Consider the following 17,367-nt stretch of genomic DNA (forward strand, 5'->3'; position numbering starts at 1 on the left):
TAAATTTATACAAACTTAAATTAATTTGGTGTATGGGGGTGTTAAGAACCAAGCAATGCTCAGGGGTTGGCTGGCAATCACTGCAATACTCTTGCAATATTCATTCAACTGGACCTGATAGTTCAATGTTCAGGCCTGGGAGGGTTGACTTGTCTTAGAAGTTCTTAAGGAACCACGTAATGCTGTAATACAAACTTGGTTTCCTTAGCATATACTGTATGTATTGAGCTATCTTTCCAACTCTAAATCAAGTTATATGATGTTCCTGTTTAGTTTTTTGGCATATCCAATGATGTTCAGTGCTTCTCTGTCTTGACTCACCCGTTTCAGGGATCCCGTGTGGTGAGGATTGCAGTGCTTTATAAGTTGTGCTGGCATCAAAGCTGTGTTGGGTGTAAACAAGGCAAATATCCTATCCACTGTACTCTTCAGAATAGGTCATTTTGATAAATTGAATTTATTTCTCATGTGTTTTACAATTTATCTTATTTTCCCACTTAGGACATTTAAAATATGCATATAAATTTTTATCAACATGTATACATTTACGGTAATCTTATTTAAAGGACTGGGGAGCTTATAACACCAAAAGCTTTGCAGCATAGTAATAAGTTCATTTTAAATATTAAGAAAACTCAAAGAAATAAGCCATCATCATTCTATGTGACTGAGGCTATGAAAATTTATTTAAAAGGTACATGAATTGGCTGGTTGGAGGTGCTATAGGGATGCTATGTTATAGATAGAGAAAACATAGTGGTTAAATACTAATTTTATGTGGATTTTTACAATCTAGGTGGCAAAATTGTGTATGCCCATCTGCAATCAACTTAAATTCAAATTAAATTCACTTTAATAAAAAAAGAAAAAATGGGTCAGAGAACAATACACAGATAGGGACCCTGTTCATGGAGCAGACCTGGGCTCTATTTCTGGCACTTCATATGGTTGATGCCTGATTACAGAGCGTGGATTAATTCCTGAGCACCAAATACATGAGCCCCACAAAGACAAATAAACAAAACACATAGGAAAGAAAAAATTGTTAGGACATGTAAGGGCACTTCTCTTGGCATTATCAATGAATAAACTCCATTGACAAATAAGACTAAGGCAACAATAAATAAATAATTTCAAAGGATTTGTTCAGATAAAGAGACTAAGGTTAAAATATAAAGGTATAATATTTAACGGGAGACTTTATTTGCAAACCTTGTGCCTGATAAATGACAAATATTCAAGATATATAAAGCACTCACAAAATTGTTTGACAAAAGCCAAACTATTACCACTATATACTGAGAGGAGATAATTTACTTCATCAATATCTTCTATTTGCAACCTCACTTTTATATTTTCCATATCAATATCCCTTTATGGATGGGAAGCATAATACATTTATCTTTGAATTTCAACAAGTGATGAATATGATAGGATCCTTAGAATAATTGTCTTAGCTGTCCACACAGACCCCTTATTTAAGGGTAAATATTCTGGTATATTTTCATATCAGCTGCAATCTGATATGTAATAAAATGTAACAAAAATGAACCTAATTTCTTTTCTCAGACATTTAAGTCCTATATAAAGGAACTAAATAAAATAATAAACTAGTGATTAATGATACCATGCCAGTTCATTGGTAGAAAACAAAGAGTCTGTATTGACTTAGTGGAGCAAGTTACTTCCAGAAGTATTTGAAAATCAAATTCTGTTTTTCAAAATTCTGGATTCCATGTCATCTCTTTCATAGGTGTTAGTAAGATTTCATGGCAGTTTATATACTGCAGAGAACTAACCATTTTGGAGGTGTGTTTTTATGTCCTAATACAGAATAGTATTTACTAAACTGATGGAGTGAAGTGAAAAATAATATAGTTTTGGATTCACATCCAATGAAGCCCCAAGACTTTGTATCTAGCAGTAGTGTCATAAATGGAAATAGTATAGTATATAATATGGTATAGTATAGTACAGAACAATACAGTATAGTATAGTATTAGTATAGTATAGTATTAGTATAGCATAGCATAGCGAGGCATAGCACGGCATAGAGTGGCATAGATTAGCATAGTGTTGTATGGCTGGTGTGGCATGGCATAGTATGGCCATAAATGGAATGGAATGGTATGGTATGGTATGGTAGGGTAGGGTATGGTAGGGTAGGGTAGGGTAGGGTAGGGTAGGGTAGGGTAGGGTAGGGTAGAGTAGAGTGGAGTAGAGTGGAGTATAGTATAGTATAGTATAGTATAGTATAGTATAGTATAGTATAGTATAGTATAGTATAGTATAGTATAGTATAGTATAGTGAAGTAAAGTATAGTATATAAAAGTACAGTACAGTATAGTATAGAGCAGTATAATATAGTAATATAGTACAGTATAGTATATTTAGTATATTGTATTATATTATATTTTATATTATATTACATTGCATTGCATTATATTATGTTGTGTTATATTATGTTATGTTGTATTGTATTGTATTGTGTTGTATTATTTATTTGGTTTGGCCTAACAGTTAGATGATGCTCAGATCTTTCTCCTTCCTCTACAATGGGCAGTGAGTGCTAGCACTGAGTGCTCTTGGAACTGTATCAGCAGGTGTTGTGAATCTATCATGGTGATCTAATCAACCTACCTTATACTATACTATACTATACTATACTATACTATACTATACTATACTATACTATACTATACTATACTATGCTATGCTATGCTATGCTATGCTATGCTATGCTATGCTATGCTATGCTATGCTATGCTATGCTATGCTATACTATATTATGCTATGTTATACAATACTATATTATACTGTGCCCTACCCTGCCCCACCCTACTCTACTATACTAATACTATACTGTACTATACTATACTAATACTAATACTCTACACTACTAATGATATACTATACTATCCTACACTATACTATAGCTCTGGTACCAATGTAGGTAATTTAGAGAATCAAATAAACAAGTTATCTAATTAAACTTGGCTTATTTTTTGAAACTTTTGGGTTTGTTGACAGAATCTTCAAATCAAAGCTGTATTGTATGATCATCTGTTGCAACCAAACTGGAATGGCCTGTCTGTCTCCTCACCCTCTATGGAGAGCACCATGTTTGTAGTTCCATAATTGTCATCAAGAGTGGGTGATCCTATGAAGTAGCCCATAGAGACTTGAGTCAGTCTGCTGAATCTGACATTTTTACTGAGATTAAATATATTATTTACTGATAAATCAATCCTGATTAATTTGACTTAAAAATATATAGAGAAAGAGAGCAGCTAACTTAAACAAAAAAAAAGTTGAATCCAGAAAATATCATTCATAATATAACAAATAGATAGCCCAAGTAGTAAGTTTGGAATTTTCAACATTCATTATAAGAGCTTGGAAAAACTATGAGACAGACCAAAGGTACATTTCTAAAAGGATAGAGGTTTGTGACTTTAAATTTATCATTGATTATTCTGTCTTCAAATCTGCCAAATTACTTTCTGAGAAAATATTAAGTATTTTCATGCATTGTAGAATGCAAGAAAATATGATTGTATATACATTGGTTAATAAAAAACATTGCATAGCTTTTGTAAAGCATATACAAAATTAATCCATTATTATTATTATTTTCTTTGAGTTGATTTTTCCAACTTTCTCGTTCCCAAAATTGGTAAGTTCTCATATATATATATATATATATATATATATATATATATATATATATATATATATATATATAAGCTTTGTTAATGGAGAGACTTCAAAATATTTTGATGAAAAATTTTAAATGACCTGCATCTTCCTACTTCTTGAATTTTCTCTTCATAAGGCCATTAAAGTTTGCATTGCTTTTCATAAGCCTGGAGCAAAAAACTTACTTTTAATTTTCAAATGATTTTATTTAGAACTCTAAAGATGAATAGAAATAGACTTGTTTCAATAAAAGAAAATAAAAACTTTATCCTTGGGCAAATTAAGAACACAAAAATTTCTTATTTTCAATTTTTGTTTCAGGCTTTGTATTTGAAATCCTGATATGCTTTCTAGATAAACAAGGTCGTGTTTTTCAACATAAATTTAGTTTTTTGAAAGAAAAAACTTCGTAATTGAAAATATGTTTTAATTTACATTTCTATTTCAGATCATCAATTAATTAACTTAAAATCAGTATTCTAATGCATTTTACAATGTTAATATGCTCATTAATTAATCTGTCTTCTCCAAATTTAAATTCACAATTTACATTGAATTCATAAAAGTTTCTGCTAGTGGCAATCATTTTCAAACAAATAAATCATACAGTTTTAATTATTATTTATATTTTTGTTTGGTTTTGGTTTTGGTTTTGGGGCCACACCTAGTGGTGATCAAGAGTTGCTATGGATCTGTGCTCAGAAATTACTTTTAGCAGGTTCTGTGGACCTTCCATCACAGGTCAGCAGTGTGCAAGGCAAATACCCTACCATCTGTACTATCGCTTTAGCCCTTATTATTTAGTTTTAAAATGTATTTAAAGATAAATTATCTAATAATTGTGTTTTTGAGCCATACACAGCAATGCTTATGTCTTATTCCAAGCTCTGGACTTGGGGAACAATCCTAAGGGGAGCCCAGGCATATATAGCATCAGAAAAACCAACTTGGTGAATCAAAGGAAAGCAAGAACCTTAACTCCTGGTGTTTATTTTAGGCCTTACTTGAGTTTATGTGAAGTAAAGGTTTACTCTTTGGTAAAGACTTAAATAAGATTCTTTCTTATGTTCTCATAATACAGATAAGCATGAACTAATTGTAATAGCATTTATTTAAGCTGTTTCTTTTTATTCTTTCCTTTTGTACAAGTAAGACATGCTTATTTAAATGCCTGAAAGTTATAGTAGTGAAAAGAACTCACAATGCCTATACATGTTGATCATAACATAGGTATATAAAATAGTAAAAACATACATCGAGGATATTTATTTAAATATAATTTTAAATGAATTCTTTCCACGTGCAATTCAAACTGGGAATGGAGCAGTCCTATAATAAACTGAAGCAGTAAATTAAATAAAAGTAAAAACCAAGTCTTGTTAGTGGTGACAGTATAGTTTTCTCAAGGAGAGATAGAGTTCTGACTCGACACTATTTTAATGGAAATGTGACTAGTTTTAAGATATAATTTTTAGTAAAACTCAAGGAACTAAAATATGAGATTTTTTAAACTATGTAATTGGGTATAATTCTTGGACATGTGGGGAGAAAATTAGTGAAATATGTTGTAAATGGGATAAAAACCATGATTGGGGTCAGACTGGAAGGGTGGTTGTTTCTAAGTTAATCTCTTTTAGCACATATTTGTCCAATTTTTTATCTGTGCTACAGGAAAAGAACAAATTATTTCTTTAATTCACTTTAAATACATTTAATATAACTTATAATTATATAAAGTGCATACTTAAGTGCTATGGAAATTTCAGTTCAAAAAGAGAGAAATAGGGAACTTAATAAAACATTCTTAGAAATTATTTAGTTCAGGTTAAGAGATCTTAAAAAACGCTATAATAAGTCAGTAACTAGCCCAAAGAAGAATGTATATCCCTAGGAGTCATATAACTGGATCATATGGAAGCTCAATTTTTTATTTCTTGGGGGAATATCTATATTGTTTTTCAAAAAGATGGAATAATTGGCATTCACACCAGCAATTAATGTAATCCCCTTTGTTCCTAAATCCACTTCAGCAATGGTTGTTCTTGTTCTTTCTGATGTGTGTAAGACTATGTGGTGTGAGATAGTACCTCGTTGTAGTTTTTATTTGCATCTCCCTGATGACAAGTGATGTGGAGCATTTTTTTGTGTGCCTTTTGGACATCCATTTTTCTTCTTTGAAGAAGTGTCTGTTTTTTTTCCTCCCCATTTTTGAATGGTGTTAGATATTTCTATTATTATTAAATTTATTTAAAGAAAATAAATGGCATAGTTGACATAACTGATTATAGTACATTTGTTTCAAGATGACCAAAAGCAAAGTTATTAAAAATAGAGAATATCGAAAGAAAAACTAAAGAGATGGAAGAGAAAGTAAAGAAGAAACAGTTCAGTAGCAAGTATATTGAATCATCAATGCACTCATTAAAGCACTACCAGAAGATTTAGTAAGCTCTTCTTTTTTTCTTTTTCTTTCTTTTTTTTTTTTGTTGAGGATAAGAGGTAAAGAAATACCTTAAAAAAATGTCAGAGTGGCAATTGCTGTTGTCTGCATAGACCCAGCAAAATATGGGGGAAATGGAAAGGAAAACCCTAATCTGAATACAAGGAGACCTTACCCCTAAAATTTTCTGGCACAAGACAAACTCTGGGCTCCAAGCATACTAGGTTGCCCAACCCCTGAATCATTCTCTGTGGACCCAGTAAAATTTTTTGCACAATCGCTGTTGTTGGTGTCAGGTTTCTGTAGTTAGGGATCCTGGTTTCTGTGCATATACCTACATTAAATTACGGATAATGTGGAGCATCCTCTAGTTTCAACTCACCATTAGAGGGCAATGTGGAGAGCCCTGTCCTGAAAGCAGGTTTGTGCTGTTACTAAGTTGTCTGGGTGTTAAAAAGAACCCTCTGGAGTAAGTTGAGGCCAGGGCAGCAGTAGCTTCTTCCCGGAGGAGGTTGGCTTCCTGGTGATGCTATAGATAATTGTGGTTGTTTTTGTTAATGGTATCCATGGTTCAGAGGTGTATAAGGAATTCCCGTTCTTCTGAGGCCTGAGCCATTCATTATGACAATGTTCAGGGTGTAAGGCCCCTTGAATTACATAACTTGTGTTCCTATCTCTACTAGATAAGAGCTTGTTTGCATATGTATTATTTCTTCCATTTTAATGTGCCTATGCAAAAGAAGAACAATGTCACAAGGTATTATTGGTGCATATGGGGGCTAGGGAACAAGTCCAACAATCCCTGTAAATTGGTTCTAACATGAGCTCTAAACAGAGACTTTCCTACCTGGATTCCTTATTAAACAGATCACAAAACAAACAACAAACAAATAAATAAATAAATAAATGGGGAAAATTATCATTATATAAGAAGATATTGAATAAGGTTTATAGCTGTTAAGGAAATGCATCTAAGATATTCAAAGGATATATATGTGTCCCATTTTAGTCTTTAGAAATAGTCGGAGTGTGTGTGTAAAATCCTGGGCACCACTTTAATCTGTGATTTGGCCATGTGAAGTCTGAAAAACAGCTCCCAGCTGTTCCATATCAGGAAATGTTTTTGAGTGAGGACTTCTCAGAAAACAGTCTGATAGCAAGCAAAGGTCCACTTTGAAGGGAGGTAGAGGAAAGGCGGCTGCTGAAAGTATATCAATAGCTACAGAGTATTAGTTTCTTCTCAGAGTCTGTTTTTTCACTTTGGGAGCTGGTTGGCGACTGGCTTGAGTGGGGATTATGATCTGCTTCCTGAGGAGCTAGGAACTGAGGGTAAAATGGGTTAAATGTGGGGATAAGGAAGTAAGAGACTAGAAATGAGCTTGTAGAAAGCATGTCTCAAATACAGGCTGGAGGGTGGGAGGAGATAGATTTGGGGCATTGGGAATGTTGCACTGGTAAAGATGGGTGTTCTTTATGTCTGAAACCCAATTACAATCATGTTTGTAATCCAGGTGTTTAAATAAAGATATAAATAAAAGAAATGAGCCTGTAAAGTGTTGAGCCAAGGGGGGAAGGACAGATTATCCTCCTGAGTTCAATTAGTACTTTGTATCTCTTACACATTAAACCATTATTAGATGGGCATTAGGTGAATAATTTCTCTCATTTTTGGGTAATCTCTGTGTTTTGGTCTCTGTTTCCTTTGAGGTACAGAAGCTTCTCATTTAATATAATCACACTTGTTTCTCTTTGCTTCCACATGTCCAGCTAGTGGTGTTCTTCCTTGATGATGCCTTTAGTTCAATATGACTTTGATTTTTATTGCCATCTTCGATCATCATATCAAACTTATCATACTGATTATTCACAAAATTTACTGTTACAATCTGCTTTGATTAAGTTGATGCAAATATAGGACTGAGGTAGATGATTCAAAAGATGGAGGGCATGCCTAGTCATACTCTGTGATCCTAACTGTTCACCACTGATATGTTATGCCAAGAAAATGTCATGTGAGTGATAAAATACAAGTACACAAATATGGTATTAAGAATGGCACTTTACTTATACAAGGACAAATGAAACAACTTATCTAGCAATCAATACTACGACCACATGATGTGAATTTTCTTAACCCAAAGGACTTGTAACTATCAGGGTTCCATGTTGCAGAGCTCAGAGGTCCATGTATTATCAAGAATCATACTTACAGTCTTAGCCTAGGGAAGCTTTACATTCCTGATTTGCAAGCTCTCTCTTTTTAGCCTTTACATTTTAAAACTAAAAATCACAAATTAAACAAATATATATATATATATTTATATATATATTTAGATTCATATAAATATATTTATATTTATATATTATATATTTTTCTATTTTATATGTATATAATTTTATATAATACATACCATATTTTTCATACCATAAGATGCCCAAGTGCAGGGGAGGAGAGCATCTAAAAATAAGTGCAGATTATAGCTATTGTAAATAGTGCAGGAATGAATATAGGTGGGCAGAAGGAAATTTTGTATTGTGTTTTTGTGTTCCTAGGTTATATCCCTAGGAGAGGTAGCTGGATCATATGGGAGCTCAATTTCCAATTTTTTGAGGAATCTTCATTTATTTTTCATAAAGGCTAGACTAGACAGCATTCTCACCAGTAGTGAATGAGAGTTCCTTTCTCCCCATATTCCCACCAGCACTGATTGTTCTTGTCCTTTGTGATGTGTGCCAGTCTCTTGGGCATGAGATGGTACCTCATTGTTGTTTTGATTTGCATCTCTCTAATTATTAGTAATGTGGAGAATTTTTTCATGTGCCTTTTGGCCATCCATTTGTATTTCTTCTTTGAGGAAGTGTTTGTTCATTTCTTCTATTTTTTGATGGGCTTCTTTGTTTTTTTCTTAAGTTTTGTCAGTACCTATATATCTTAGATAGTAGACCTTATTTGATGGGTATTAGGTGAATAGTCTCTCCCATTCTATGGGTGACCTTTATATTCTCATCACTATTTCCTTTGAGGTGCTGAAGCTTCTCAGCTTAATATAGTCCCATCTGTTAATCTACATCAGGATAGATGAAGTCATGAAATTTTCCTATACATGGGCACGGAAACTATTATGCTGAGTAAAATAAGTCAGAGGGAGAGCAATGGACAAAGACTAGTCTTACTCACCTCTGGGATTTAAAAAATTGGATTTAGTGAGTGAAAGAAATAGAATACCTGTTTGAAAGACAGGAAAGAGATAGGGGAGGAGCAGGTTGGGAGGCATTGGTGGTGAGAATGCTGCACTGGTGAAGGGGTGTTCTTTTTATGACTTAAACCAAACTACACACGTTTGCAGTCATAGTGCTTAATTAATGGTATTATTAAAATAAATAAAAACTGTGTGCATCTGTGGTCAGGTGTCTCTTATAGAGTGAAAAATGTCGCACATATTTATGAATGCATATAATCACAAATTAGGCAAATATATGTATTCTAAAATCACTGTAATAAATTAGGACAGAAATGTAATAGAGGTGATATTTCTCAGAAAGTCACTGGGCAAATTATTGAAACCATGTCATGTATAAAATCTTTTCTTTGACTTTATTAACTGCATATTATCAAAGATCCTAGAAGTGCCAATAAACTAGAACCACCTTTCTCAGAGCAAAGTGGACTAACAATATTTTGTTGCCAAGATAAATAGGATTGATGCCTCAGAAATTAGTCATTTTAATTAGTTATTAAAGTGTTGAGGTTAATGTAAATCAAATTTGCCCTTTTTTAATAAACAATCTAAATTATCAGTGACATGGAGCCCTGAATAAGCACTAGTTTGTCTATACTGTTAAGAGCATGACCTGCAAATAAGTGAAAATAATTGTAAATAGAAATTCCATTTTGTTAAATTGTCAAGTTTTTCCCTTGAATTATGTTAATCAGAAATACACCCTTTCAAAATAGTTATGTCACTGCTGATAATCAATTGAAATACTTTTAAAGCTGATTATCAGAGAAAGGAAAGTGATGACTCTTGTCTTTTCTTTTAATCTCCTTTTTAATGACCAAAAACATGTTTCTTGAGAGTTTTCATAAGTAAGCTCATGACTAATTACAAATTAAAATCTTTCTCCATTCTATTAAGTTAAACATTGTAGTACAAACCAGTAGTCGGCAACCTTTTTTTTTTCAACTGAGCCAAATCTCGCCAAAACCACGATTGAAATTTATTTTGAGAGCCACACAGGATGCACACTGACAGAGACTAAGAGCAGATTCCTGACTCCTGGAGCGGCCACCCGGCACACAGAAGACCAAATTAAGTGTAAAAGTGTAAAGAGCCACCTGTAACGCACAATTTTTCATATGCTGAGGCCTATCTATCTTCTTACTCTATAAATACATACATTTACAAATCAATGTTTCATCTTGATGATGAGTGGGATGAAAATAAGGATTTTTTTTCCTTACTCGTTAAAATTTATTTTACTTTAAAATTGTATATCTATTTAAAATAATGCATTTTCCATTAGTCCCACTAATCATTATGCAATGGTTTTGTATAACTGAATCAAATTACTAGCTTTAGAAATTATTACGGAGATAAATGAGACAATACATAAAATAGTTCAAATGACTTTACTCACAGTTTAACTGATTCATAGGTATATTAAACATATTATTTGGACCTATCATTTTGGTGGTTTCAATTATACCCTTCATTATAAGAAACTATTACAGGTTCATATTAAACTATAAAAATACAGTTGCATTAAACACAGAATTTGGTATTTTAGTGCTTGAATATAAACTCTAGAGATACATTTTTAAAATATCTGTCATTTCTAGACAAGTTGCAAAGTTTTTCCTTTTTCCTGCGCTAAGTATGATATTGCTGAAGTGTCCTTTTTAATTTTCTTTATTTTTGCTTACCGATGTTATACAATAAAAAAAACAGAATGTGAAATGTCAAGTCTTTGTGTACACCATTGTAAATTCTTTACCAGAACCTTTTCTGAGAGAAAATTTTTGTTGAATGACTAGAACCAGTATGGTGAAGAGATTTTGAAGCAGGGAAACTCAAAAATTAAATTAGGGCAAAATGGAGAGAAGCATCTGACTAGAGGATAAAGGAATAAAGAAACTCATAGACAGAAAGTCTTGATTGTACTCACATGCAATTTATATTTATTTATGTTTTGGGGCCAAATCAGTGATGCTCAGTGATTATTCCTACCTCTGCAATCACAAATTACTCATGGTAGTGCTTGGAGGGATCAAACCTTAGTTGGCTCTGTGTAATGCATGTGTCCTATTTTTGTATTATCTCTCTAGCCCCAATCATTCGGTAAGTATTGCTTAGAAACAATAATGATCATCAGAAGAACTGTAATTATCATAAGGTATCCTGGCTACAATTTTAAACAGCCCAGGACCTTCCTTTATTGGGACACAGATATTTGTAATGTGCTTTCTCATAGAGAGATCTTCTGAAAGAAGGGGCAGAGAGGAAGCAGTAACAGTCCCCCTGCTCTGATACCATTCTGCATTTGAATGTCAACATTCTGGGTTGAAAGATCCCATAAACTTTCCACCCTATTTTATCTATCTTAACTTTTAGTCCAAAAGAGTAGGAAAATAAATTTTTGAACAAAATATTTACCAGAAGGGAAAAAATAAGGAGTTTCATTATAGCAAGAATAGAATTTTTTGTAAATTTCTAATACTTAATGAAATCATTATAAACATTTCTTCGTAATGTCACATATGCTGATAATTAAGTTGTACATTATAGCTACAAATTTTGTAATGATGTTATGCTCATTACTATATATATAGTCATATGTATATACTTATAAAATGTCCTAAAGTTATGAAGTTGTTTTTAAGCATTTACTTATAAAAGAGACGCTTTTCTTGATAATCTATCTCTAACACTACAAGTGGTCATATGGTTCTGTGAGCATTGTCAAAAGTGATCCCTGAGCACAGTATAAAGAGTAAACCCTGATCATCAGCAGTGATCTAATTATTGCTCCACTCAAAAACAGAAAAGATGGTGAAGACTCCTCACTAAGTTGGTCTAGGAAAGGCAGAAAACAGGGAGGACTCTGAGGAAGATATTAAGAATGTGCTGGAGAAAAATCACGCCTTGATATATTCTATGGAATTTGTGGGTCTGAACAAGATAGAAGACTCGGGATTTTCTGTTTAGCACATGTTGTGACAGAAATTGGGGACTTTAGAGTGATTCTAGTATGTTGCTCTATGTAAATAAAATATGGAGGTTCTTTGTAAAAATATTTGTATGTATTTTAATTAAATATTTATTTAATCAAATATAATTAATATAATTTAATAATAAATATATATTTAATTAAATGTTTATAATCTAAAATTTGGCTGATTATAATAAAGTAAGATTTCTAAAAATTATATTATATATAAAAAGTTATTGATCTATTAATTGGTGAGTCATTTAGAGTGAGGTATATTAATTTGAGAATTTTAGAGTTTATATATATGTAATTGGTATTGAAGACAGTAGTTCATAAAGGAGATACAGTTTTTAGATTACTCAATATATAATGATGTTTAAAGTCAGTGACAAGATTCAGAGTAATCTAAAGAGTGATTAGGTACGAAGTATAAATATGATCCTCAGGATCAGTGATATGGTAGGAGGTAAAATTCCCAGCCTATATGTGGCCTGGGATTCAGTACTTAACAGTGCCTAGACCCAAGTACTGGGATGTAGAGTGATCCCTATAAATTATTGTTAAATGCAACCCTAAAATAAACTTAGTAACGCTTTGAAGTTAAGTAGTTATGGTAAATAACACGTTTCTGTAAGGATTATGTGATGTGTGCTAGAGGAAATTAAAGAAGTAATAAATTAATGTTCACTTTCAATTTTCTTATTGGAGGTTACTGGTGACTTAGGCAAACTAGTTGTTCTGTTGTGTTTTGTTTTGTTTTGTAATGTAAGGGTAAAAGTTTGATTGAATTTTTGCTCAAATTAAAATGGAAGGTTGTAAATCAAAAACTGACATCTTATTATTTTTATAAATATAATAATTATAAGAATAATGAAGATATTTTACTAGTTTTGTGAGTTAAATTCGTTTTCACACAGTTTCAACAGCACAGGATCAAAAGAAAACATTTTTGTGAAAGTTTGTTATATTTAAATATTTGTTACAAAGATAAAATCATATATTTCATCGAAGAGTGGCACAATATTTAAAGCAAAAATGTTAATTGAATGAGCTGATCAGCTGGAAAGAGAAATAGGCTTAGCCTGTGAAAGTGTGAACTACCCAAAACAATTACCAATATACAAAATTATACTATAACAATATGGAACTTGCTCAGCATTTTCATCGGACCTATTGACATTTTTTATCATTTCTTTATATTATCTTGGGACAGAAAGCAAATATTTTACACAACCCTTGCCTTTTTCTCATAATTTAGTATACTAACAAATGAAAATACTTGTTACAAAGAATCTACTTCTATTGTTTTATGCATATTTACATATATTTATATGAAAAATTTCATAAAACAAATGTAAATCATTTTAGCTGAATGAAGTTTGTATTGAGGGTGGTTAGAAGACAGAAACCAAATGACAAAATAAGTGTTTACTTTTCTTTAGTATTTACCTAGATCCCACAAAACCAAAACAGATCCTAACTATGTTGTGTTCTTTTTGGCATGAAAAATAATATTTACATATCCTCACTTTTTTGAGCTTTATTTGTTTCTTTTGGAACTATTATTCACATCTTTTCCTATCTTCCTTTTCAATAAACTTAATGAAAAAGAAGACAGACACTTAATGAATATTTTGAATTAATGAATATTTTGACCTCAGTGTCTTTGAGAGTGAAAGGCAGGTACTGACGTTGAGAGTAATAATTGACAGAATTGACTGAATCTAGATAAAAATAGACTCATATCTATGAAAGAAATATGTTTCAATTTGAATTCAATCATGACATGAGTGTCTTTATTGAGTAAATGAAAGTACATACATTCAAGGCCTCTTGCTCTTGGATAACAGATAGGAGATAAATATCTGAAGTAAACCATTCAGATTTCCAGTGACATTGTTATAAAAGTAAGAATAATTCTGAGTCCCCACACACACAAAAAAAAAAAAAAACAAAAACGAAAAGTGCAAATTCACAATGGCATTTTTTCATGTGTCATCCTAATATTTATATCACATTCCTTTGCCCAAAATGGAACAGATCTGATGTAAATTCATCCAACATTCTAAATGCATTTTTTCAGGAGTCGTTTTATGAGGGAAAAATGAATTGTGATGTTTTATATCGAGTTGGTGAACCAATTGCCATGTCAGAAAAGGCAAACCACTTTCATTTCAATACTTAATAATGAAAATAAATACACTGTACTCATATGTTAGGTCAATGTACAAAAATAACTTTGGATTTAGTTCCCAGTTGATCATATAAAACAGTAAGATAAATATCAATAACTGTGTATATAAATTGGGCACCTGGGTGTACTCAGAGAGATGAAAATCTTTTGGAGCTGGATAGTTATGTATTTTTGGATAATGGTTTTTAAAAAAGTATATCAACATATTTGCTGCCAAAATATCAGGAGAATATTGAGATAAGACAGAAATCATTCTGGGGCTAGAGTGGTAGCTCAGTGGTAGAGCGTTTGCCTTGCACACTGCTAACCAAGAACAGACAAACCACAGTTAGATTCCCCAGGACTCATATGGTCCCCAAGCCAGGAGCAATTTCTGAGCACATAGCTAGGAGTAACCCCTGAGTGTCACTGGAATACATTATGGCAATTATCAGGCACCAGAAACTCCAAAAGTGCCAGGTACCCCATGTAAGAATATTGTGATGCTTGGAATACCATGTGGTTCCACAAACTAAACTAAGAATGACTTATGTAGGACAGTTCCTCTACCATCTGTCAAGTCTCCCCATACTCCTATAGTCTTCAATGCACTATTTGTGCTGCTTAAAATTTTGTAATGTAATATAGTCAACGATTCTCCCCAACAATTATTTTATTGTCTCCATAGATCTTATTTGCACAGAAAATAATTTGAATATAAAATATATAGCTTTGAAAGTTTCTTTTAATTTAATTTGATTCATTTAAATATCTACCATATTTTATCATGAATTTCATATTTTCTTTCCTTTTTACCACTTTCCGTTGTTCCTTTCTTCCTTCTTCATTCCTGTGTTCCTTTTTTGTTCCTTCCTTCCTTTCTTCTATCCTTCCTGTTTTCCTTTCTCCCTTTCTTATTTCATTTTTTCTTCTTTCTTCTTTCTTTCTTTCTCTCTTTCTTTCTTTCTTTCTTTTTTTCTTTCTTTCTTTCTTTCTTTCTTTCCTTCTTTCTTTCTTTCTTTCTTTCTTTCCTTCTTTCTTTCTTTCTTTTTTCTTAATTTTCTTCTTTCTCTTTCTGTCTTTCTTCTCTCTCTTTATTTTGTATTTCTTTATTTTCTATTTTATTTTTGGTTTATGGGCTGACATTTCCTGTGCTCAGAGAATAGTCCTTAATAAGTACTTAAGGTTATTCTGAACATTGTCATCCAATGTTTATTTTTCTCTTAGTTTTGATTATTTAAATCTCTAAAATAACAAATTATCAATTATAATATGTATCATTTGAGAAGATTTATTGATGCTGTTTTTGAAGATTTCCCCCCTCCTTTTATGGTTTTTAGTTTGTGATTTTTTTTTCTTGATTCACCCAGATATACTCAAGTCTTCCACTATACCAGTGCACAGGGTGCTGTAGATGATGTTACAATTTGAACCAGAGTTGTTTGTGTGCAAGTCAAGTGCCTTAATCCTTAAACTATCCCCAACCGAAAATGAAGTTTTTAAATTTTAAATCTACCTTATAACTTGTGTACTTCATGAAGCATTCCATTGGTATATCTAAGATATATAAATCAAAGTAATCTTAATTTATATTTAGTGCTTTGTTGCATTTTAAGCTTTTTTATTAAAATATGTAAGTTATGTCTCAATCTGTTTTATTTTTGGTATGTACATGCTCCAACTATTACAGCATCACTTCTTCAAAATATTAGTTTAGAATTGGTTCAAAAAAATTTTAGCCTTTGCTTATTTACAAACACAGGTATGTCTGATCAGTTGATGCATCTGTCTTTCCAATATGTCACTGTCTCAATAACTTCAATAACTTGTCTTATAGTAAATTCCAAAGATAATATTATCCTTCAATCTTGATTTTTGTTTGTGACAGGTTGACTATTCTGGCCATTTAGTTTCTTCATATTAATCTTAACATCAGTTTATTGATAAGATCAAATTACTTTAGGATCAAATATATTCCAATGCTTGCTTTGCTCTCCCATATCTCTCGACTCATTTCCTGTACAAAAGTCTACATATATTATTTTTCTTTTCTATTTTTTTATTTTATTTTTTTTTTTTTGGTTTTTGGGTCACACCTGGCAGTGCTCAGGAATTACTCCTGGCTCTATGCTCAGAAATCGCTCCTGGCAGGCACAGGGGACCATCTGGGATGCCGAGATTTGAACCACCGTCTTTCAGCATGAAAGGAAAATGCCTTACTTCCATACTATCTCTCCAGCCCCCATTATTTTCTATATGCAGAAATTCTATATATATTTAAAAATTTAAGTGAGTCATGTGGTTTTTTTTTGTTCAGTAGCAATTGTTAGAAATAATTAAAAATGTTTTGCTATTCTTTCTTCAATATTTTTCAAATGTATTTGTATAGGTACCACCCATATCACCTTTTATCTCTTATTTATCAGAATAAGTTTAATGAAGCAATTCAGCACAGAAGCTTCTCTTTGTGTTATATTTATCAGAAGGATGTTTCCTTTTCAAGCTGGTTGACTGAAAAAAATGAAACTTACTTTTTTTTTCATTTATCCTTGTGACTTATTGACTTGCATCATGTTTCTTATGTGTGATCATGTTCATTTATACTTCCTTAAATTTCTGAACATTTCTTGGCTCTAAAAGATTTCTACAGCTGGCCCAGTGCCCAGAGAATGCCCCCTGGAAATGTTGTTTGATGGTTTCCTGGCTTGCTTGTTTATCTGCAATAAATTCTACAGATCTCCTATTGATCTCACTATCTGTGGCTTTCTCTTTTTACTTTTTCAATGTAACTTCTATCCAAATGACTGCTTTCTCATAGTACTTACCTGTGTTTTAAAACCTAGA

Source organism: Suncus etruscus, chromosome 2, assembly GCF_024139225.1.
Source record: "Suncus etruscus isolate mSunEtr1 chromosome 2, mSunEtr1.pri.cur, whole genome shotgun sequence".
NCBI lineage: Eukaryota > Metazoa > Chordata > Mammalia > Eulipotyphla > Soricidae > Suncus > Suncus etruscus.